Raw genomic sequence first — 26,030 nt, forward strand, 5'->3', positions numbered from 1 at the left:
AAAAAAAAAAATAAAGAATATAATTACATGGTGTGTATTCCAAGAAAACTAGATATTTTTAAACATAAAGAGTAAAAATTAGCTTAAATAATTATATATCAGGATATATAGCTTCTTAGAATTTTTGTTTTGTCTTTTGCTTCAAATTTGTTGGTCAGAATTTTTCTTCAATTCAAAATGCAGTAATGCCATGTATTGACATTTTTCTCCTTAGGCATATCTTCAGGTCTTGAGATGTGAATTTAAGTTATCACAGAGAACAAATTAAAAGTCAATCTTGTTTCAGTTTTACTTAGCTCTTCTTTTGGCCATGGCATACACAGCATGCTGGCTCTGAGTTCCCAGACCAGGATCAAACCTGTGCTCCCTGCAGTGCCAAGGGTTAGTTTTAACCACCTGACCATCAGGGAAGTAACCAAATGTCAATATTATTTAAGTATAATTTTTCCAGGTTTTTATAAAAATAAACTATTATTTCAGCAAACACTGTGAGTGCATGTTTAGTCAATAATTGAGTAGTTAGCTCTATTCAAAATGGAAAACCAGTAAGGACCTAGTGCATAGCACCTGGAACTCGGTCCAATGTTATGTGGCAGCCTGAACGGAAGGGGATTTGAGGGGAGACTGGATACATGTATATGTAGGCCTAGTCCCTTTGCTGCTCACCCGAAACTATCACAGTGTTAACTGGCTGTTCCTCACTACAAAATAAAAAGCTTTAAAAAACAAAATAAATATTCTTTTTACATATACTAAAAAAAGTGAGTGGCTATTTGTTGATTTTATATATATGGCACTCTAAGAAACAGATATAACGTATGTTTTCTGGGCGTAAGAAGTTCACAAACAAGTGAAAAGAGAAAAGTCCAGTGGAGTGTTTTAAGTACTCTGCTGCATTAAGCTATGAATTAAATGGTGTCTTTGCACAAAGGAAGGTAGGTATCTCTTTCTGGGTGTGTCTGGAAATATTTAACAGAGGAAAACATTTCAACAGCAATAAAACAAATTGGGTTTTTCTGAATATGAAAAAATTAGGCAGCTGGGTGATAAGGCATTCAGCCAGAATGGTTAGCATGCGGGTTTTTTCTGAGGGAGAGTTCCAATTCCAATGCACATTTTCAAACTAAGACTCAGTGAGATCCAAGAGGTAGACTTGGGAAGTCTATGAAGGGTGCTGTAGAGAATAAACTGAGGCATTCAAATTGTGTGAAGTGAGTTGTAGGTTCCTGTAGTATACTGAAACCTGACATGACAGAACTCCAACTACACAGGGCATTAGACTCACAGGGTTTCAAAGATTTTAGAATAAACTAAAGTTGGTTCTCATTGCTCTCAAAATAGTAATGCTCTTGAGGGAAGCACCCTGACATTTACCTGTAACCTCTCCTCTTTGCAGGACCCATGGAAGAATTTAGGCAAATTTCTGAGCCTGTGCACACTCACTAAAGTTCACGTATGCTCTCCAGCACACCATGGTGAACATTTGATTAATTTATAACAAAGATGGACAGACATCAACAAACATTGTAAATGGCAATTACGAAATTTTACTTCAACTAGAATGCCTTGCCAGCACTGTGAAGAATCTGTATTCCTTGAGGTGGAATGAAAATTAAAACCTGTGAGTTCTTTGTGGTCAATGAGGTCAAAAGAAGAGTAAACTTGTAAATTCCTAAGTAAATTCCTTAGGACACTGGTTTGCCTTTAATATCATGTTTGGCAAATAATTATACATACATTATTTTCAAATATAAAAATAAATTCATACTGTAATTAGAAAAGCAATACAAAGCCATATGAGTCATAAAAACTGCCTATGCTTTGGTTAAATTATTTAAGCATGAGTCTTTCTCAAGTATGATATGTATATATTGACTTGTTTTTAAATAATCACATAATATTCAAAGTATTATATACCCATTTTCTTCAAGATAAACTTTCTTTTTCTTTCAAAATTCTTTTCTCTTTTTCCCTCCTTTTCCTGTTCTCTTTCTTCTCTTTTTTAGCCAAATTAAGTTTTGTCACTTGCTTCGATTTTTTTCTTTTAATTTGTTGTCAGTCACTTTGAATAATTCTAAAAGAAACTTCTGTCTACAAGTTTACTTACATATGGGGGCTGCTATAAATGAATACAAATGAAAGTTATAAATGAATAAAAAACATTGATCAGAGAATGAACTCAATTTTAAAAGTATTATGATATAAATTTCCCATATGGTCATAGTAGTTCTCATTCTCTTCATAAATATCTGAGAAAGTCTATTTCCCCAAAGGCTAGAGGCAGCGGATGCTGTAAAATCTTTCTTCGCTTCGTCGGCCAGTCTGTTATATTAACACATATTCAGATTTGCATTTGTTGAATTCCTAATGCAACAGTAGCTTTTAGTAATCCTGACTGGGCATTTAAATTTTTTGAACAATGATTTGCCATGCATGGACTTGGGTCATTACTAAATTATATGGTTTGCTTTCTCCAATTTATTTAGTTACTTTCTGTACATTATAAATATTATGTTATGTTCATTTTTAGGAAGTAACTTTTTCTCCATAAATAAGTTTGGAGAGGTTTTGGTCCTCATATATACCTTAGAATATATGTGCTGAAACTGTCTTTAAATTCTTGGCTTTTACTCATCCCATTCTTAGGTTGAAAGCTCCATGGAAATATTTTTCCAATGCTGAAGTTTGTTGTTTTTTTTTTTAATGTTCCACCTCTTACTTTCTCTCCCCAGTCAGCTCCTCCCACATCCCTTTTCCAGACAATGAACTGATGATCATGCCCCAACTTAAGTAAAAACCTCAAGGCTTTCCTCCTCTTGGTGTGTCTCTTTCCCTCCACCTGCATACCCAGTAAGAATCCATGAAAATATGGTCTGAATTCCCTCATTTTTCTCAGCTCAAATGTTGCCACCTCAGTGTGGCCTGCCTGTATCATCCATTGTGACCAGACCTACTTTCTCATTCCCACATCCCCAAATGGCACTCTCTTAATTCCTTTAGAATGCTCACTTGTTCATTTATTTCCTTACTTTTAATGTTACAGGGTAAGATGACAACAAATAACAGGTGTTCGATACAGTTCTTAATTTCTAGTGCTGAAAAAAAAACATGCAGCTATAATGAGTACTCGGGCCTCCCTGATGGCTCAGTGGTAAAGAACCTGCCTGTCAATGCAGAAGATGCAGGAGATGTGGGTTTGATCCCTGGGTGAGGAAGATCCCCTGGAGAAAGAAATGGCAACCCACTCCAATATTCTCGCCTGGAGAATCCCATGGATGAGAAGCCCGGGCAGGCTAGAGTCCATGGGGCTGCAGAAGAGTCAGACAGGACTGAACACACATGTACAGCACAAGTACTCATTAAATATTTATTGAACAGTGGATACCCTAGAGTTTTCTATACACATGATCACAAATCTAGTGTATGTGTGTAGAGAGAAAGAACATGATTTCAGATGAATAGTAAATTTGAGTTTCTTAGCTTTTAAAAATTATTTCTTCTATTCTTCGGACATTTAAAATCAGAGCAATCATGTGTTTGTCTTTAAAACAATTTTTACCCATTAGCTATTACTGTATTCCTCACCTGGGTCTTAGCTTTCTCTAAGTTACCCTAATATGCATATTGGACCACTTTTTTCTCACCACCATTTATATAATTGGATTACAAACATTTGATTTTATGTTTTTCATTATCTCATATAAAATAACAAATGTAATGCATTTTTAAAGTTAATTTTAATCTCCTAATCTGATACAGTAAATCTGTTTTACTGAGGGTAATATCATGATCTCTTTATCTCTTCGGCTCTATCTAATTTGACTTTGAAATCAGACCTAGAAGTTTACTTCCTCCAGTTTCTGCAGATGAAGACCTGTCAGCTTCCACAGCCTCTCCTTACCCATTTCAGGTGGAGTCTGCTCTTTTGGTCCAGAGAGATAGCTACCCCGCTTTTGATTGTGGTTATTTCATTTCCCCTTACCTTTTAATCAGTTTCCTTTTATTGTTATAATGAACATATTATTACTTAATGATTAGGTCAGAGAGGGATCCTCAAAGGGAAACTCACAACATCTTGACCGAAATGTAATGAGGACTTTTGATACATCAACAGTTAACAGTTGAATTACAATTTCCTAAATCTGTTGAAGTCCTAGTCAACAGCATCTGTGAATGTGGCCTAATTTGGAAATAGGATCTTTGTAGATGGTCAAATTAAGCTGAAATCATTAGGGAAGGAGGGCCCTAATCCAACATGACTGTGTCCTTTTAAAAAGAGGAAATCTGGACACAGACAAACACACAGGGAGAAGGCCATGTGAACTTGAAAGCAGAGATGAGAGTGAAGCATCTCAAAGTCAGTCAAGGCCGATGACTGCCAGCAAACCACCATAAGCTAAGAGAGACCATGGAATACATCCCCGCCTGCAACCTCAGGAGAAGCCAACCCCACCAACACCTGGACCTTGTATTTCCAGCCTCCAGAACTGTGGGAGGTTAAAGTTATGTTGTTTAAGCCACCAGCTAGGGGTACTTCATTACAAACCTCTACCAAACTAATGTAACACCTGCTCTTCAGGAGCAAAATTCTTTGTTCATAGTTTATGTAAATGGAAGTCAATATTTTGATTCAAATCCAAATTTTGTGTAACATATTTTCATCCAAAATGTTCTTTATATACTCTAGAACCGTATAGGTTCCCTGTAAGAACATTGATGAAGTTCTATGGTCCTATATTAATATTACTAAGCTACTATGTGCCATGAACCAGTTTGTGAATATACAACATTTCTTTTTTTGTGTTATAACTGACATACAGCCCTGTATAAGCTTCAGGTATACAGCATATTTAAACTTTGCCTACATACAAAATATAAATACACATATGTTAATGTCCCTTCCATAGAAAATAGAAATTATATTTACAACAATGAAGTTTAGCTAACATATCATTCAAAGCACTCTAAACACTGCCTTCAGAATAGTTTGCTTTCTGGAAGATAACTTTGAAATGATAGCCTAGGAAGATTTTACCATGGTATCTCTTTGTCTTCCTCTTTAACCATAACCTTCATTACAGGATCAGTAGAAACAGGGACAAAACAGTTGTGATGACATCTAAGAACGCTGTCATCTTTTGCCCAAGTCTCTTTAGGCTTCCAGCTCCTATACTGGTAACAGGAAGTTGACCCTAAGCTCGCTCAACCCAAAGTCCATGGCCCTCTTCTGAAACTAAGTGACACAGAACATCGACCACCTGATAAATCTTGAGCCTCTAGCTTAAATCTCTCCCTGCTTCCACTGCTTCTTCCTTTTTCTTCCCTGACATGATAAATTAAGCACAAGCAGAAGAATGAGGGGGAAAAAACTTTCAGAGAAAAATAAAAGGCATTTACCTCAGTTATTAGAAGTAAATTACTACCCTGAATCACAATGCAGAAATATAGGCCAGCTTTTTATCCCTATTATTATTGGTGCTGAATTATTCAGTGATACCCATTACAACGTGATAACCTGGAGATTTTATATTTAGGCTTCCTTATAGAGGACGTCAGCAGCTTACTCTGAACACCTTGCAAGTTGACTAGGCACTGACTCAGAAATTATTAAAATTACTGATAAAATGGTAGAATCTAGTTTCATGTTTCAAAAATTCATGCCTAGAAAAATATTCTCCTTTAACATTTCTTCTCATCCTCCTCCTCCCTCTTTTCATAATTATTATTATCATCACCACCAGCATCACATGAGCAAGGTCAAGAACAACTCAGTTACAAGTAAGAGCTAAACTGTCTCAATATGCCTTTCTTATAATGTATTTCTTTTTTTTTTTTTATAAATTTATTTATTTTAGTCGGGGGCTAATTACTTTACAATATTGTAATAGTTTTTGCCGTACATTGACATGAATCAGCCATGGGTTTACATGTGTTCCCCTTCCTGGACCCTCCACCCACTTCCCTTCCCATCCCATCCCTCTGGGTCATCCCATTGCCCCGGCCCTGAGCCTTGTCTCATGCATCGAACATGGAATGGTGTTCTGTTTCACATTTGATAATATACATGTTTCAATGCTATTCTCCCAGAACATCCCACCCTCACCTTCTCCCTCAGAGTCCATAAAAGTCCATAATGTATTTCTTTTACAAAATCTGGGATGGCCATTTTTTCTCTTTCTAGTTTTAGATTTTTTTAATGAAATATATATATTTTTTCTTCACACACCTGCACTGTAATTCATAAACTGTCAAGTGAATCTTTTTGCACTTTTTAAAAAGCTGCTGCTTTTTCTGGTTGTTTTATTGCAAAGTATCAAATCTAATCTTGTGGGTATGAAATCATTTCCATCAGTTTGAAAAAAGGAAGCTCTCTAAGTTTTACCAAAAGGTTTTCTGTTACTTTCATTGCCCTGTAAAAGAGATTAAAAAATAAAAGAAACTCCTAAGAAAAAAATGTCTTTATATATGGATAGATTTTTTGATTTATATTACTGGGGATAAAGCTCCGCTGGTAGCTCTGCTGGTAAAGAATCCACCTGCAATACAGCAAACACCGGTTCGATTCCTGGGTTGGGAAGATCCTCTGTAGAAGGGAACGGCTACCCACTCCAGTATTCTGGCCTGGAGAATTCCATGGAGAGAGGAACCTGGCAGGGAACAGTCCATGGGGTCACAAAGAGTCGCACACGACTGAGTGACTTTCACTTTCACAATGGGGATAAAAAAGAATACCACATAAATTTTACTCAAATTTGTGTAGCAATATGTTCAAATTATGCTAATATGAAATATATTCACAATGCAATCTCTATTTCACTTTCTTTAAGTGATTAGAATTGTAACAATGATTGAGTGATTTTCTCTGGGTTGTGAAATGCTGAGTTTTAAGTTTTCTATTGAATTTGTTTTTATGTTTTTTACCCTTTCCACAACATGTGCATTTATTTTATATTAATAAAATGTTAACAGGATAAAATAAGTATACATTCTATAGCTTATGAATTAAAATTTGAAATGGGGAATTTTCTAAAAAGCACAATGTCATAGGCAAATATTTATGTGTTTATGTGCAAACATGAAAATGAGATTTTAATATAATATTTACTTTTCATATACTATTTAATATGTAATGCTATTCTTACGTTTAGAGACTTGAATTTGTAGAAATATTTAAGCACATCCTATAAAACCTTAAGGAATTTAACTTAAAATAAATACACCCTTGCTATAATGTTTCTACTATCTTCAATGCTAAGTTCAAATGCTCCAAGTATCTTGCTGTCTTTCTAAATGGTTTATCGTTCTACTCACACTTGGGGCTTCCATGACACCTCAGTTGGTAAAGAATCCACCTGCAATACAGGAGACCCTGGTTCGATTCCTGGGTTGTGAAGATACACTGGAGAAAGGAATGGCTACCCACTCCAGTATTCTGGCCTGGAAAATTCCATAGACTGTATAGTCCATGGGTCATAAAGAGTCGGACACAACTGAGCCACTTTCACTTTCTACTTACACTTATTACAAATGAGCATGACATGTGTGTTTATTTTTATCAAAGGAAAAATTCAATTTAATGAGGATAAGATATAGAAAACGCCTTAGTAATTATAAAATAATTTTAAGAACTCATTAAATGAGAAGAGTGCCTATTTTTTAATCTTTATTTTCAAAAAATAGGAATTCAAAAAAAATTGACTATTTGTATCTCAGATCCATCTCTTTTCTCTTAAATTAGTGTGTAGTCATGGAAGGTTTTAACTCATCTTCAATATGAAATATAATCAATTTTCATATAATCAACAATTTTCAATATGGAATATAATCAACAACTTAATTCATTGCCTTAAGCGTGCTTACAGGCATTTATTTGAAGCAAAGCAAAAGAGCCCCAGAATGCTTTTTTATCTATGTGTTTGTTTAATTTTGACCTAATTACAGAACACAATAAAGGTCTATAATTATTTAATAACCTTGAACTCATTTCTATGGATATATTGTTTGTTTATGTTTTATTGGGTATACATCAAACAGATATTTTCCAAGGAATACTTGGACAAAATGCATCACACCTAGTAAAACTGGGGCCTTTGCATGTGACTCAGTGGTAAAGAATCCACCTGCAAATTCAGGAGATGCGGGAGTTTGATCCCTGGGTTGGAAAGATCCCCTGGAGGAAGGCATGGCAACCCACTCCAGTATTCTTGCCTGGAAAATCCCTCGGGCAGAGGAGCCTGGCAGTCTACCATCCATGGGGTCACAAAGAATTGGACATGACTGAGTAGCTTAGCACACAGAGTACCCAGTAATTACATCACCAAAGATGGAGATTAAATGACCCAAGGATCTGGTATAAGATTGTACTTGACAAAGGTTAGTCACCATTATAATTACTTCTTAAGTTGGGGAATTTTTCTTACTTTGGAAGCAACTAGAAAAGACAAGCTAGAGCTACAGAATATGATGAAGAAAGCACATAATAACAAAGACCTAGGGTAATAATGTAAGACTAAGGAAATTTAATACAAAGCCTCTTTTTTGTAAACACAGAATAGAAAGATAATAAACTGGATGAGGAAAAAATCCTATGTATGCTTGTTAGAATTACTTTTCAGAAGAAGTAGCATTTCTGGGAAATTTGAAACAAGAAGAGATTTAAGTTATGTAAAGATTTCTGGAGTAACTTTTCAATTAGAGAAATAGTATGACAGCACAGTTAGAAAAACTTTGACATATTTCAAGGCTCATGAGTCACAGTAGTTCTACAAGCAGGAATTATGGTCCTGAATGTATAAGCAAGATAATGATGCAGTTTTTAAAAATCTGAATACTATATTTCTAATATATAAATATAACTATTGAAATATTAATATTTTATTCTTATTCATTTAATTCTCAGTACGTGTTAATGTTACATGAAGGCATGTGAAAACCTCTTCAGTTTCAGAGAGGTCAGTAAATAATACATACACACACATCTCATGGATATTAGACCATATGATAATTGATTATATTGGTATCTAAAAGAGTATTATCAATATTTATATGTTTCAGCTTTTGAAAAAGAATTTTAGATTTTCACAATGCAAAAAAGCATTTATACAATCATACATAAAATATAAAAAATATTATAAACATCCCATGAATATTTAAGTGTAGCTAAATAAAATACCTATTAGTGTATACAAGATTGAAAATTTGAATATAAGATGTCTAAAATTTTTTAATTTCTTGAAAAATATTCTAATTTTAATCAACATTTGTCAATCAAAATATAAAGATGCTTTTTAAAAATTTAATTTTTATTCTTCTACTCTTCACATTCAAAGATAATGTAAAAGAATGTGAAGATAAGTACTCAAAGAATACAGTTCAGTTCAGTCACTCAGTCGTGTCTGATTCTTTGTGACCCCATGGACTGCAGCACGCCAGGCCTCCCTGTCCATTGCCAACTCCTGGAGCTTACTCAAACTCATGTCCATTGAGTCCATGATGATGTCCAACCATCTCATTCTCTGTCAGTCCCTTCTCCTCCAGCCTTCAGTCTTTCCCAGCAGCAGGGTCTTTTCAATGAATCAGTTCTTCGCATCAGGTGGTCAAAGCACTGGAGTTTCAGCTTCAGCATCAGTCCTTCCAATGAACATTCAGAACTGATTTCCTTTAGGATGGACTGGTTGGACCTCCTTGTAGTCCAAGGGACTCTCAAGAGTCTTCTCCAACACCACAGTTCAAAAGCATCAATTCTTCAGCGCTCAGCTTTCTTTATAGTTCAACTCTCACATCCATACATGACTACTGGAAAAACCATAGCTTTGACTAAACTTGCCAGCAAATATGTAAATAATGCAAAATAGTCTAAGTGTAGACAAATATGAACAAAAAAGTCATGATCTGCAGATATATACCTAGGAAATCCAAGAAAATATATGCAAAATTTTAGAACCATGGATGTTAAGACAGTATATTTTTTTTCTATTGTGAACAGTGCTGCAGTGAACATGTATCCTTTCAGACTATGTTTCTGAAATAGTCTGATAAGGACATATACAATCATGCATAGTAATACAAACCACAGATTGAAAGATCTGCAATAATATAACCAAAAAGAATTGTATCTATAATATTTACAGAACTTTTGCTAATCAATAACAAAATGACAGCCTCAGAGAAATACAGGCAAATATTTAAACTCATCTTCACAAGATAAAATATCTAAATGAACAATACATGATGAACAGGTGCTCAATTTTCTAAGAAACTAGAGGAATGAAATTCCTCCAGGAGACAACTGTACACATGCACAAGACTGGAAAAATGGGAAAGTCTGAATAAAGAGGAAGTATTTTTAGGATGTAAATAATAAGAATTTGCAAACCACTTAATCCTAAAGCATGGAAACCCTGAATATTCATTGGGAGGACTGAAGCTGAAGCTCCAATACTTGGCCACCTGTTGCGAAGAGCCAACTCATTGGAAAAGACCCTGACGCTGGGAAAGATTGAGGGCAGGAGGAGAAGGGGGCAGCAGAGGATAATATGATTGGATGGCATCAAAAACTCAATGACAGGAGTCTGAGAAAATTCCAGGAGATAGTGAAAGACAAAGAAGCCTAGCATGCTGCAGTCCATGGGGTCGTAAAGAATTGGACACGACTTAGCAACTGAATAGCAACAGATGATTATTTCTCAATTCCAACACTTTATCATTAATAATAGCAATAAATGAATGTCACTCTAGAGGTTTCTGACCTTTGCTTATTTTTGATATTTTATCAGATATTTCAGAGATAAATGGCACACGCAATATTTGTGTTTTACAAAACTGCAGAGATGAAAAAATTCTAGATGATAAAAATCCAAGTTCAAAATATTTTGATAGGATAACAGATAAGTTAAATCTAATGGAAAAAAATTAACAAGAATTCATGTCTGGATATATCACAATCCATGTTTAATGTTCTTTTGCACATATTTTTGAAGTGTTCTTATCCAGGGCTATGACTTCAAATATTATCCACATGTGGATAACTCCTACATATATACAGCCTGAAATTATATTTGATTTCCAGACTCAGCATGTAAAAGTCTAAGGAATAATTACAATGGATTTATTTCAGCACTACGCATATAAAGGGCTTATCCAAATAGTCTCAAGACATCGGTCCCTTGTTAATTTCTATTCTAGTTACAGCATCAGTTTATTGCATAATACAAGCTACAAATTCAATCACATTTACATTCCCAATTTCCCTTCCCACCTGCTTCATCCATCACTAAATGCTAAACAGTTTCTTTTAAACATACCCTTCCTTTTCATCACATCTTAACTTAGACCCTCAGGGACTCCTCGCTTCCCTGTCTTCATCGTTCCCCATGTTCATCACAGGAGTGAACTTTCAGAGAGATAAAATCTAAGGATGACAGCTCCCTGTATTTTCACTTCCTGGTTTATTCTCCCCTCCTTTGATCAGCCCCAAATTGACTTCAGTTGCCCTTACCCCCAGATTGCCTGAGCTGCAGAGAGACAGCTCAAAGGTCATACCCTTCCTAGAATATTTCAATAGGAAAGACAGTTTTAGCCCATTTTAGATCACAATGGATCATTTTGTTCTAGAGGTCCTGAGGCATCCTGGAATCTACATCACATCCTGTCTCCTCCTCGCACTGCCTGTTCCTGACCTCCCCTCCCCTGCACAGGTGTTGAACCCAAGAGTCCTTCCTAACAGGGATCTTGCACACTGTCAGCTATTCAGAGTCTCCTTCTAGGGAACTCAAGCTGCGGCAGTGTATTGCCATAATGGATGTGGCACTTCCAAGATTTTCTGCAATGGTTATTCCAGCCTGGCACATGCTTGCTATTGTTATCTCATCCAGTATGTTGTTGTTGTTCAGTCTCAGCAACCCCATGAACTGCAGCACTCCAACTTCCCTGTCCTCCACTATCTCACACAGTTTGTTCAAATTCATGTCCATTGAGTCGGTGATGCCATCCAATCATCCCTTTCTCCTCCTGCCTTCAATCTTTCCCAGCATCAGGATCTTTTCCAGGAATTCACCTGTTCACATCAGGTATCCAAAGAATTGGAGCTTCAACTTCAGCATCAGTCCTTCCAATGAATATTAAGGGTTGATTTCCTTTAGGATGGACTGGTTTGACCTCCTTGCAGTCTAAGGGACTCTTAAGAGTCTCCTCCAACACCACAGTTAAAAAACATCAATTCTTTGGTGCTCAGCCTTCTTTACAAGGAAGTATATTAATAAACAGGAATGCACTTACCACAAAATTATCTATTATAATACCAAACCAAGATATCAATCCTAGAGAAAAGGAAGCCAAGATAGCTGTCTTCGACATTGGAAAGATTACTGTGTAGAAAAAGGTAGCAGCCCGGGTCTAGGCAGGAGACAGAAACCCTATCAATTATGTTAACAGATAAAATTTGACTTAAAGAATGATCAATAATTCATCCAACATTGTTAGCCAGGTAACTGACAGGGCAAAAGAAGATTAAGGTAACATGAGGGGAGCCAAGTGAAGAACCAATGGCCATCCCTAGAGTAACACTGACATCATTCATATTTCGAAACTCAGTAAGGGGCACCAAGTAACTAACACCCTCTAAGAAGTGTCAGCTGATGCTAGTGGATCTTCAGGGCTGCAACGATGCTCTGGGAGTGTTATAGAAATTATAAAGTGAGTCCCACTGTTTCTACACCAACATCTGCGGCCTCAGTGGAGAAGGAGCCTAGGTTGGTGACACGGATACGAGAGTCAACAGCTAGAGGTGGTTCTTCCTCCCTCCCTTTCCTTCTCATCAGATCAAGTCCTGTGGATGGAGCCTACCGCCATGGGCAAGGCCGACATCCAGCACCACAGAGCTAAATTAGAAGAGTGGCTTTGAGGCTGGGAGAACAGCTTCAGAGTTGACGGCCCTCCCCACAACCCCCAGGAGACACGACCTAAGAAGAACTTGTTTGTGAGAGGAACATCTATCCCTCATATTTTCACACGGAGGACGCAGAGTTAGAGCTCCAACCTCCACCTTACAGCCAGCCTTCTCTTAGACAAGAGCCGTCACTCCTCTGGGAGATGAATTCAGCAGCGGGAATGGAGCAGGATGCAGTGAACCATCCATGGTACCTCGTGGTACCCGTGCGCTTTGAATGCATTTTCAGCTAACTCATGAGAGATATTCACCAGGACACACAAGGCCTCTTTCAGGGAGGGCAGCAGAGTCTCTGTGGCTCTCCTGTGACTGAATGAATCACACTCCAGGGGAAGAATTAACAGAACATCGACGTGATTTTATCAGATACAAGCCATATCCCGCTATCTAGCTTTATCTTTAAATAACTGATATTTTGAGTTTGTCTGACCCACATCCTGTATCCAGTGGGCTCCGAGCTCATATGGAAAAGATCAAAAAGAGGATGCTGTTCACTAGCCTTGGTGTGGTGTGGTTTAGTCAGTAAGTTACATCCGACTTTTACAGCCCCATGGACAGTAGTCCGCCAGACTCCTCTGTCCATGGGATGCTCTAGGCAAGAATACTGGAGTAGGATGCCATTTCCCTCTCCAGGGGATCTTCCTGACCCAGGGATCAAGCCCACATCTTCTATTTGGCAGGCAGATTCTTTACCATTGAGCCACCAAGGAAGCTCACTGGCCTTTAAATACCCATAATTACTGATGGCTAGACGTTTCCAAAGACTCAATCAGCTACGGATATAAGAATGTTTTCTACTTTGAAGCACTCCTAGGACCTCTGAGGATTCCAGGGTATTTTTTTCTTTGAAGAGTTTCTATGATTCAAACCAGGGTAAATATATTGTACCCACAGTCCTCTCAAAGAAGGAAGATACCATATTGAAATTATACACATCCCTTAGGGGGTGAAACTCTGGAATATTTGATCATTACTTATACCTCTAGGCAAATTTCCACCTTCCCAAAACGTGCCTGGTTAAACTATGAGAAAAATATACAAATATGTATGTTAAAATCTCTTTTCCTCTCTGCTAAAAAAAAACAATCTTCAGAGTCGTAAAGTGAAAATGTTAGTCACTCAGTTGTGTCCGACTCTTTGTGACCCCGTGGACTGTAGCCCACCAGGCTCCTCTGTCCATGGAATTCTCCAGGCAAGAGCACTGGAGTGGGTTGCCATTCCCTTCTCCAGGGGATCTTCCTGACCCAGGGATCAAACCTGGGTCTCCTGCATTGCAGGCAAATTCTTTACTGCCTGAGCCAGTTGTAACCATCTCTCAAAGAGTACCCAGTATTCACGTGTTTAGCTGGTGTTTCCAAATTTCAAAACACAGAATTTTTAACAGTGCCTTCAAATTAAGAGCAGCCAAGCTAATACTTTATAAAAGGTAAGGAGATATTAACCAAGCTCACTTTAATGAGGAATCGTTCCTGTGTACTTTGGATTTGGCTTTCTCTTTTTTCATTTGTCTTATTGAGATACACATGATTGAATCTCTCTTAGCCTCTCTTAATAATCAGCCCTATGAAATGTAATTTTTTTTTTAAATTTTGGTCATGAATCATTCAATTACACCACATTCACTTCAACCACCAAAGTGCAATAATCAAAGGGATCTGAGACAGGGGATCACAAAGTAATTAAAAATATTAGATAATAAGCCTTGACTTTGAACCATATGAACACTGTCTTTCTCATTTAGTAAATTATGCCAGGCAGGGAAAAAAAGAAACTTTAATTTGATCTATTTAAAAATATCAAAATAATATGAGTTACAAAGCAATTAATTTCAGAGGCTCTGCTGCTCTTTTTCCTCCTCTTCAGTTTTTAGGCACAAATCTAATTCCATTTCAAGGGCAGATATGAGTTCAAGTAGTAAATTGAACACCTCTCTTTTATTAGAGCATCTTTGTTATTCTAAGTAAAATTGAGCTGGTTTTCATTCAAATCTACCGTGTCTATGAAACAAGATCTAGTCATGCATTAAATGAAGGTTTCAAATAACATTATGCTGGGAATTTGTTACATGTTAAACACCAATAGTTTTCCTTCAATATGTTTATTGGCATAACAGTTATGCAATAATAAAATACAATAAAACTTTATAACCCCCCACTCATACCAATAGCTCCCACAGCACAGCGGTTCTTCAAATGGTGAGTGTAAAATTAATAAAGGGAATGAATCTGTGGAAGTGATGTGTAAAAGATGTGATGGGCTGAAAATATTAAGTAATAATGTGCTCCAGATCCGATTCCTTCACAAAATTACAGGACGCGTGTAGTAAATGAAGCTTTGAAAAAACGAACTTTCAATGATTCGGAAACAGCTATGTGCACAGTGACAAAGCTAATGTTGAGAACAGAGAAAAGATGAACAGCGCAAACAAAAGATTTGAATTGCTCTTTCAGATAGAATGGATAGAAGTTGTTTAAATAATGGGATTTGAAGGTTTCTCTACCCAATTGTAAATCCCTGAAGGGCAGAAACTAAATGAATTTCTCTGGGACCAGAAGGCGTTAGGAAATTTCTAGGATCTCAAAAAGAGACTGAACCAAAATTGACAATACAATTGGAAGAGTCAATTCATAAGGGTTGAGAGCAAGTCTTTCTAGAAGGGCATCTACAGGAAGTGCCTGAACACGTAATTTGTGGAAGGATCACCAAAGGAAGGGGAGGATGGGAATGAAGAGAGAAGTCAGACAGATTTCATGATCACGCCAGGATCTCTAGAACAACATCAGCTGTAGGAATAACTACCAGCTGAGGCACTAGCCTTTTGAAAAGCTTCAACTACAGTATCTCATATTCTTCTGTCAGTGCACTGTAACTGATTTTTTTATACAATGACCTGGCTTCAACTGGCCGGTAACAGTGTAGACCCTGGTCTGGTCTGAGGAAATACTGTAAACCCAGACCTAGTTATTATATTTGCAAACATTCTATTTTCACATTCCTCTGGAGGGAATCAGGCATTCAGCAAGCTCAAATTTTTCAGTTGCTAATAACAAGTCTCAGATTCAATACTGTTTGGCAGGGAAGTTATATTTACTTAATTCCAGGAGCATTTGAATTCTCACACACAGATTTATTGCTTCTCTTTTTGAACTTGTTTATCACATGCAGAGGTTATAGCGGTTCAGTTGAAAAGAAGAAAAAAAAAAAGCAACAGTTACCATAAAACTGCTCAAAGCTCCCCAGAGTCGACAGGGAAAAAGAGAGAAAAACAATTTGCTAAACTGATCATAGAATGATTTACCAGTCAATTAAGGAACACTCTACCGCAATGCAAGGGGATTTCAAACACAGATGAATTGCATCAAGATTGCTTTCTTTATTTGCATTGCAAAAACCAGGCAGACCGCAGTTTTGTATAAAGAGCTTCATAATTTTGCCATTCTCTATTGCCTGAACTTTTATTTTGGCACAAGGGCCATGTTCATCTGAAGACAGTCGCTGAGGTACTTTCCAAGCATGCCACTGAGAAATTGAAATCAGGAATAGTACATCACCAGATGCTACAAACTAAGGAGCCTTCTAAAAAGCAGTCCTCGAGTGTCACTTTGAAGAACACCTGTTAGACACTGTATTTGAAATGAAATACTAGTTAAACATTTGAACTTGTAAGCATGATTTCTCATGTATTTAATTCACAACATTGCACAGAGGATCTTCTCATAGGAAGCGAAAGACATGTCTGTTTGTGACACTCACTTAGTGGAAAGAGTGACTCATGATGGTTGCTGATAATATGAGATTGGTGTTGAAATAAACCTTCAGTAAATCCCTCAGGTTGGGCTGCTGCTACAGAAATTTGATGCATGAGATTCTGGAAAGAAATCCGCTTAAAAAATATTTAACTTTAATATTGAAACACTTTAATATTTAATCAGAAACCTTAGAAAAAAGGAGGGCATTCTGACCTAACACCAATAATGTGTCATGTCACTTATTATGGAGAAAATGTTCTTTGAATAAAACTCGCCAGATCATAATTGCTTCATAACTTCTTACTTAAATGAAACTGTTTAACTGTACAATAAAAATTGATATATCATGCTGCCAAATTTTAGTATCAGAACTCAGTTTTTAATAGGTCAGTTTTTGAGGTGAAAGATGAAAACTGTCTTAAATCTCTTGATTAGCAATTGCCTTTACTGGGTATAATATAGTGTTGTTGTGTTGTTTTTTTTAAAATGCTATTTTGAGCTAGTTTTTGAGGTTCTGGCTTGAGGCTGGCCAGTTTCTTTTCTTGCGCAGCTGATAAACTCTGCAATCTGACCACCTCTTATCTGGCTTCCACCCCAATCAGGTCCATGATGCAGTGGCTCTAGACGCTCCAGGGTCATGTGACAAGACGACTAGGAACAGCCCCTATCCCCTAAATCATATAAACACTAAGCAACTGGGCTTCCCTGGTGGCTCGGACAGCAGAGAATCTGCCTGCAGTGCAGAAGCCCTGAGTTCGCTTCCTGGGTTGGGAAGATCCACTGGAGAAAGGAATGGCTACCCACTCCAGTATTCTTGACTGGAAAAGTTCCATGGACAGAGGAGCCTGGCGGACCACAGTCCTTTGGGTCAGAAAGAGTACTGAGTGACTAACACTTTCACTTAAAACTACTATTGAATTATTTTGTTGTGTCTCCTCAAATGAAACCTCAAGTTCGATTAATTAAACCTTGTAGTAACTGTGTGAAGAACATAGGAGATGAGAAATAAGGCACAGAATTGCACTTAAAAAAAAAAAATTCCTAGTGCCACCTGTCACCATTCAGCTCCAAAGTCCAGCAGGCAAGCACTCTGCTTTCCATCAGAGGCATTCAGACCACTGGCATTAATCCGAGGTGGGGGTTTCTCCCTCTTTTCAGTCGCCACTAGAAGTCCAGGATGGGCACACATTTCTCAAGGTCCAACATCTCACCGTGTTAGGACCTTTTCTTCGCATCTTGACCAACTTCTGACACCTTTCCCTGTGCCCTCTGGAACTCATGATTCTTCATCAGAATCACACACCCCCCCCCGGCTCCTCATTTCAATTCTTCCACTGTTCCATTTACCGTCTTCTTCTGACCCTTGGCTCTTGCATAAGGACTCTGAGACCCCCGCCCCTCTCTTAAGCAGCATGTCTTTTCACACCGAGGAGTCACTCACCAGGGATGTGGTGTGTGGACTCCTCACTCTACTTTGCCACCTTCAAATCCTGTTCTTTTCCTCTTCCTTCGAACCATCTAAACTTTTGTGCTATAAGATTGTATAACCTGTTGTGTGCATGCATGCTAAGTTGCTTCAGTTGTGTCCAACTCCTTGCGATCCTATGGACCATAGCCCACCAGGCTCCCCTGTCCATGGGATTTCACAGGCAAGAATACTGGAGTGCGTTGCCATTTCCTCCTCTGGGGGATCTGCCTGACCCAGGGATTGAATGCAGATCTCCTGCATGGCAGGCAGATTCTTTACTGACTGAACCACCCAAGTCCTTCAGTTAAATCACTGCAGTGCACGGTCATTTCAGGATTTCTACAGCATTGCTCTAATTTGGCTTCCCACTTTGATCTCATAATTTTTCTTCTAGACAAGCTTTAAATTTCAGCCAGCTTTAATATTATCGATTAAACAGTAGATGCTTTTGCTTCGAATTTTTCCTTTTGCCTAGAAGATTCTAGTGTATTTCCTTCCTCTCCTTTGCTTTATTCCTACTTGATACATTTCTTCCTAGTTTTCACATTTTATCAACATCATAAATACTTCTCTTCTATCTTCCACTAAATTTAACTACTCTTAACTTATAATCTTTAACATTTTCTACAGAATTTTAGTGGCTACTTGCATAGTAGAATCTCCTTTACATATTTTCTACCCTTCTAAAGGTGATTACTCAGGACAATGTATTTACTGCAAACAACTGTTATACACTCCAATGTAAATACGATGATTCAAAAGCATATACTCAGGCACTTCTCTAAGTTACGGAATAATCTATATCAAGCACTGATAAATGCATAATATAAAAAGGAAAATATTACATAACTCTCTCTCAAGGGCACATTTACTGATCTAAACTGGCATGTAGAGTAATAAATCATTTCTTTTTAATTTCATAGTACAGAGAGGGAGGTGGTAAATTTTCTCTAGGTGCTATATCATCTATCCTTAACACTTTGAATTATAATTATATATGAAATATAAAAGTTTTCCATCTTTCACTTACAGTACCTCTGAATTGTTAACCCCAACCTAATTTTAAAACAAAAATCATCAAAAATAAAAATTATATTCCTAATAAATTTATGCACAGCATTATATATACCTTGTCTAATATTAGCAGCAAATTTATACTGTCAGTAAATATTTTAATAAGCACCTATTGTGCTCTGTTTAGTATTTTAGAAAACAAAAGAAAGTAATCAATTTGAATAAGTTTGTTTATATCAATTATTATATTATTTCCAGTATTGTACAACTTTTCTCTCACCCACGAATAATGTTAAAACAATGAATCCTGGCACTTGATCTCTGTGATATATGACTTTACTAAAAGTCAAGGGGTATGATTTATTTTAAATTTGGGTACTGGATTTCTTATGTAAACCTCTTGCTAAAAATTTTTAACAACCATAATAAAGAAGATAAAAAAAACATTATGGAATTTTTTGACAAGTATCCACTATTTAGAGGCAACAGAAATTCTTTAAAGAATACATAATAGACACTAAAAATCAAAAAAGTAGTTTTTTTCTATGTTGCTTAGTACTTACTCACTTTATGGCTTAGAAGCCACTTTCCACATCAAACATTCAGTGTCCTAATCTATAAAATACAGAAACAATCACAAATTGGGAGCTCTGATGATTAGATGAGAAAATGAAATAATGCTTATCACAACAGATGTCTATCAAGATGTGTGCTATCTTCCCACGGATCTGTGTGAAAGAGAACACAGGTACGTCAGAGCATGGCCCCATACTCTGGGACTTCTCACACTTCACTTTCACCTTGGCTACCAATTGGCGTCACTGATTACTGGAACTCATCAATATTCATGCCCACCTCTTCAATTCCTAAGCCTATTGTGCATGAAGGATTATTATACAAACAGATGTTTTCAACAGAACACTAAGGAGAAATCTTTGGTTGTTCTCTAATGAGCCAGCCAATTCCTTCAAATTAATTTTTTTTTAATTTATCCTAGGCTAATTTTTGTGTTAGAAGCTAAAGAATCCACAGGAATGGAGCAGTCTTTCCTTGAGTTCCCATTTAGAGCAGAAGCTCACACTCTACATTGACTGCAGTGTGAGTTATAAATAAGACTCTGTTTCATGATGGCACTGAGATCTTATTTTCATTGTTCCAGAAATTAACATTAAGTACTCTGGCTAATATAGTATTTAAGCAGTTTATTCATGCACATGTAACATGAGGTGGATTTTGCATGGGCAAAAATAACTCACTTCATTTTCATGCCCATAATTGAGATTCTTCATTGGAAAATACAGTTATATGCTGACATTGGAGAAACTCCATAGTTAATTGTAAATGTTATAAGAGTAGAAATAATAGTTATAACCATAAAGAAACCAAGGTCAAGTAAAGAAAAGATAACTATGAAAACTATACTTTTAATGAAGGTGTTATTTGAATACATTGACTTTTACAAAGCCAAAAAAAAAATCTTTACAATATAAATGTGTTGACATGTGTTTGGCTAAAATTCCAAAATACCATACTCTCTGAAGCAAACAGACTACCCACAAATTGCTAAGTACACAAAGAAGCCATTAAATGCAGTAACCACTGTTTAAACAATCATGCAGAAATGTATCAGTGGATAAGCTGTCAAAGAAGCTGCATTTAAGATTTTTATGAAAACAAAACAGCAAAAGAAAAGTTCTTCTAAGGAGGTAGGAGATATTGAATCTGTTTTCAGTGTCCTGGCTGTATATTAGAAGAAAATAAATGTTTTGTCTAGAAAACAGGATGGATTTGAAGTACGTAAAAATGCTCACACTTTGATTTTTTCACTCTATAATTTCAGTAGTTTCTGGGGAAAATGAACAGGGATTTAAAGAAGAGAATGCCAACAATTTTAGTCAAATGAAGACCCATCGAACTACAGTCAACACCTACAGCTCTTCCAAAGTTTTCATACTGCATAGGTCATCATTTCACCATTAAAGAAACAGTCTTAGCAGGCATAGGTGATGAACCAGACAACACATAATTGACACTTGCATAAAGCAACAGGGACTAAAAGCGTCATTCAATTCATTCAATGCAGAGATTTTTATGAATGGCAGCAGAGTATCAAATGGGGACTGTCTCCCAATTCTGCAGCATGAGTCTAATTCAAAGTATAGGATACAACAAGGGGGGGAAATGGCTAGATGCTGGTAACTCTGTATCTTTCAGATATTGATTTTCACAAGAGAACAGTCTTCTGCTTTCAGGGAAAAGACAGAAATCATAAAAGGTCGTCACCCCCACCATAAGACCAAGAGTAAGATGGATAAATTACAAAGTCACACAAGTTTTTCTACCCATCACAGAGCTGAGGATAAAAAGAAACACAATAAAGCTAAATTGCAGAAAAAGTGAAGTCTTTGCCAGAAGAGACCATAATTGCCTTCTCTTCTGCTTCATTCGTGGGACTGGTGGTGGGGGGTAATCTTGCAAGACAGAAATAGGGCTAAAGGGGTCTAAATGTTACTAAATTTGTAACATCTAGGTAAAGGAGGACATGAGAGACCATTTTTCCCATGGCCTGTCAACAGACCTGACAACCCGCAACTCTCGAAAGATCCGGGCAGGGCAGAGAGCCAAGAGAAATCCTTCTCCCTCACTCCGGGTGTTTTTGGGCTTTTGTTGTGGTTGTTTAGTCATTAAGTCCTATCTGAGCCTTTTGTGACCCCCATGGACTGCAACCTGCCAGGCTCCTCTGTCCATGGGATTTCCCAAGCAAGAATACTGGGAAGATTGCCATTTCCTTCTCCAGGGCATCTTCCTGACCCAGGGATCAAACCCATGTCATCTGCATTGACAAGCGGATTCTTTACAGCAGAGCTACCAGGAATGAGGCACATATAAAGCAGACCTATGCAAGGGGCACCAGTGCAAACAAAGCTCTGATCTGAGAGTATCTGAAGGTAGTGATGAACACTCTAAAGCCAAGAATAAGCTCCATCACTATGAGAGTCACACATTCCCCAGACGAAGGCTTCAAAGTGAAAAGAACATTTTTTTCCTGGGGTAAACAATATTTACATTAGTCAATAATCCTTTTCACACACAACATTCTGAATATATTTTAGAAGCATGAGATGCAAGGGGAAAGCAGACCCATATTCACAGATGCGTTTGTGTTGATACACCAGTTATACTTTTCTGTATCTGCTTGTGCCTTATATGTCCAAATTTTATTCAGGACACCCTGGGTAAATATACACACAGACTACTGATGTTTAAAGCAAAAATGATAATGATATATTGTGAAGTTCTAGACATAGGCAGAGGTAAAATATACACTTTTTAAAATTCAAAACAAATAATTTTCAGATTTGACAATTAAATGTAAGAAGTCTCTTCTTTATGTTCAATCTTTATATTGGAAGGGCTTCCATAGTGGCTCAGCTGGTAAAGAATCTGCCTGCCCTGGGTTGGGAAGATCCCCTGGAGAAGGGAACAGCTACCCACTTCAGTATTCTGGCCTGGAGAATTCCACAGACTATGTATAGTCCATGGGGTCACAGAGTCAGATATGACTGAGCGACTTTCACGTTTTTATATGGGAATATTTAAATATGTTCTATTTAAAAGATAGTCCGTTTCAAAAAAAAATTGAAATTAAAACTATTTTTGATGTTTAAATGCACAAGAGTCTCACTTACATCTTGTATATTCACTTACATTTTAAAAGTAAAAGTAACAATTTAAATGTGTTGTGACATCCTTATTTCATTTTCTTCTATACGCTGCTTTCAAGCTTTATAATAATATATTTTCTTAATAAGAGAGCAAGCTGATGACATAAATGACATGTTTGTATTGCATATGTATGGCTCCTTTATTCCTGTGAAAGCAAACACATATACCAGCGTATAGATTTTTAAGCAACGATATCAAAATTTAATTTGCCTTGAACACAATGCTAATGTCAAACAAATGTAATTGGGACTATTCTAATTAAGTGAACAGTTACACAAATGTTCCTTAGATAAGACACCGAAAGCTGACAGTATAAAAGAAATATGGATAAACTGTGCTCCATCAAAATTTAAACCTCTGTCATTTAAAAGACAATGTGATGAAAATGAAAAGCCACAGGCTAGGAGAAAATATTTGCAAAATATACATCTGGTTAAACCCTCACAGCTCAGTAAGAAATCAAATAACTCAAAGAAAAAGTTTTTTGAAAACACACTTAGCAAAGAAGGGACATGAGTAGCAAACACACACATAAGAAATGTTTACCATGATTAACATGTTAAATATTTAACATGATTTAACATGACTAACATTATTAGTCATTAAGGAGTAAAAATTAAAACCGAGATACCACTATGCATGTAGTACAATGGCTAAATTTCATAAAATCTGATAATATCAAGTGCTAGCAACTCAAATTCTCATGACATTATCCTGAAGAATGAAAAACATCATAGCCAGGATAGGAAATTGTTTGGCAGTTTCTTTTATAAGCAAATAGAAATATGTCATATGATCCAGCAGTCACACACTTAGGTATTTACCTAAGAGAAATGTCAACATACATCTACACCAAAACATATAACTGAATATTTGTGGTACTCTTAGTGAAGGAAGGAAGGTGAAGGTGAAGTCGCTCAGTCGTGTCCGACTCTTCTCGACCCCATGGACTGTAGCCTACCAGGCTCCTCCATCCATGGGATTTTCCAGGCAAGAGTACTGGAGGGGTTGCCATTTCCTTCTCCAGGGGATCTTCCCAACCCAGGGATTGAACCCGGGTCTCCCGCATTGTGGGCAGACGCTTTACTGTCTGAGCCACCAGGGAAGCTCACTCTTATCACTCTTAGTGATAATAGCCAAAATCTGAAAGCAACACACGTATGATTAGCGCACAGAAAAAAGTCATTGTACATCCATAAAGTGAAATATTACTCGGTAATCAATGGAAATGAACTACTGAAAAATACAGAATCATCACTGTATTTTAAAAGGCATTATGATAAATGAAAGCAATCAGACATAAAAGACTACACAGTCTATGATCCTTATTGTATGACAATCTGGGAAGAGAAAACTATAGAAACAGAAATGAAAGCAGGTTTTCCCAAGAATGGGAGAGATGGCTGGCGGGAAAGGGGACTGATTACAGTTGGACATGAGGGAACGGTGGGGGAGTCAGAATTATTCTCTATTTTAACTGTGGTAAGGTTTATGTAATTGTATACACTTACCAAAACACATACAACTGTAAAACAGCAGCAACAACAACAATAATGATGGATTGTACCATATGGACAGTATACATATAAACACATCACCAAAACAGAGGGAAATGCATACATAAGTAGATTTATAGTTTGGTTTGGTTTGAATCAGGAGCTATTTAAAGTATTGGGGGCAAAATAATAATATAAAACAAAATCAAGCTCTTCTGAATTAATTAGGGTGGAAAAATCTATTTAATAGGTTTTCTGTGTAATTTTCCTGCTTCACAACTCATACGGCCTTATTTACTCAGAAATGTCAGATGTAGGTTGCTGCTGCTGCTAAGTCACTTCAGTTGTGTCCGACTCTGTGCAACCCCATAGACAGCAGCCCACCAGGCTCCCCTGTCCCTGGGATTCTCCAGGCAAGAACACTGGAGTGGGTTGCCATTTCCTTCTCCAATGCATGAAAGTCAGAAAGTGAAGTCACTCAGTCGTGTCCGACTCTTAGCGACCCCATGGACTGCAGCCTATCAGGCTCCTCCATCCATGGGATTTTCCAGTCAAGAGTACTGAAGTGGGATGCCATTGCCTTCTTCCAGATGTAGGTTAACATATTTAAATAGGAAAACTTTCCAATCATTCTAATATAATTTGGACTCAGAAACTGGCTTCTGCTTTCATTATGACAGTCCAGAGAATTGTAAACCTTTTAATATTTCTGAACACTAGTTATATAAATAACACTAGTTATTTATAATGTTTTCTCTAGAACAATCTCACACACTGTCAATCTTTTGGGGTACCTCACTGATTTTTTCAGCTGTACTGTATTCTTGAAAACAAACATACATGAGCGCATAAGTGTTCAATCTCTTTCTCTCTCTCCTCCATCCCCACCACACATGTACACACACACCTTAAGAAGATTACTTTAAACTTTTTCTATGTTTAAAACTTTGTGTGTTCTGTCTGAACTTCTGTATAAATCACTATTGAATTATGAAATAAGGTTTATTCAGACCGTATGGGCTTACAACATTTGGGCCTTTTCGAAATCTGTCTTGTTATTTGTTGATACAATTACTTAAGAGATATGTAATAGTAATTCTGCTGTTTTCAGGTTAAGCATCAAGAAACAAATTTTTGGTCAAGTTTCCCATTTAGTACCTTTACTTGTCATAATTTGGTAAATTTACAATTATTTAGTATATTTGTTGCTTTGATAATTACTTTTTTAAATAGTTCAGATAAAGAGATCTGAAACTGTGCGTAAATTTGTTTCATACCCATTGTGGTTGTTCAGTCTCTTTGCGGCCCCATGGACTGCAGCACACCAGGCTCCCCTGTCCTTCACCATTTCCCAGAGTCTGCTCATGCCCATTGAGTCGGTGATGCCATCCAACCATCTCATCCTCTGTTGTCCCCTTCTCCTGCAATGAGTTGGTTCTTCACATGAGGTGGCCAAATCCTTATGCAAACTACTTATTAAGGTTGATAAGAGAGTGTGATTCTGCTCTTTTCAAGATTTGAGAGAAATTATATTTACCAATTTTTTTTCATGATAGTTGATGTATTCCAGAGCAGTGACATACTAACTTATGCTTCACCTGCAGTTTTAAGTGCAACTGATAGTCACTCTG

The 26,030-nt window shown here is 37.0% G+C and overlaps 2 long non-coding RNA genes across 2 annotated transcripts in view; one reads left to right on the plus strand and one right to left on the minus strand.

Moving 5' to 3' along the window:
- The window catches only part of LOC145534649 (uncharacterized), a 41,758-nt gene extending 39,973 nt beyond the window's left edge, over window positions 1-1,785 (plus strand). The window contains exon 3 of the long non-coding RNA XR_014074843.1: window positions 1,397-1,785. This is a non-coding gene — a long non-coding RNA (uncharacterized LOC145534649). The remainder of the gene's footprint in view (window positions 1-1,396) is intronic.
- The window catches only part of LOC145534653 (uncharacterized), a 442,985-nt gene that overhangs the window by 204,210 nt on the left and 212,745 nt on the right, over window positions 1-26,030 (minus strand). The window lies entirely within an intron of this gene.

Source organism: Giraffa tippelskirchi, chromosome 14 (assembly GCF_054371585.1).
Source record: "Giraffa tippelskirchi isolate mGirTip1 chromosome 14, T2T-mGirTip1v1.2.pri, whole genome shotgun sequence".
Classification (NCBI taxonomy): Eukaryota; Metazoa; Chordata; class Mammalia; order Artiodactyla; family Giraffidae; genus Giraffa; species Giraffa tippelskirchi.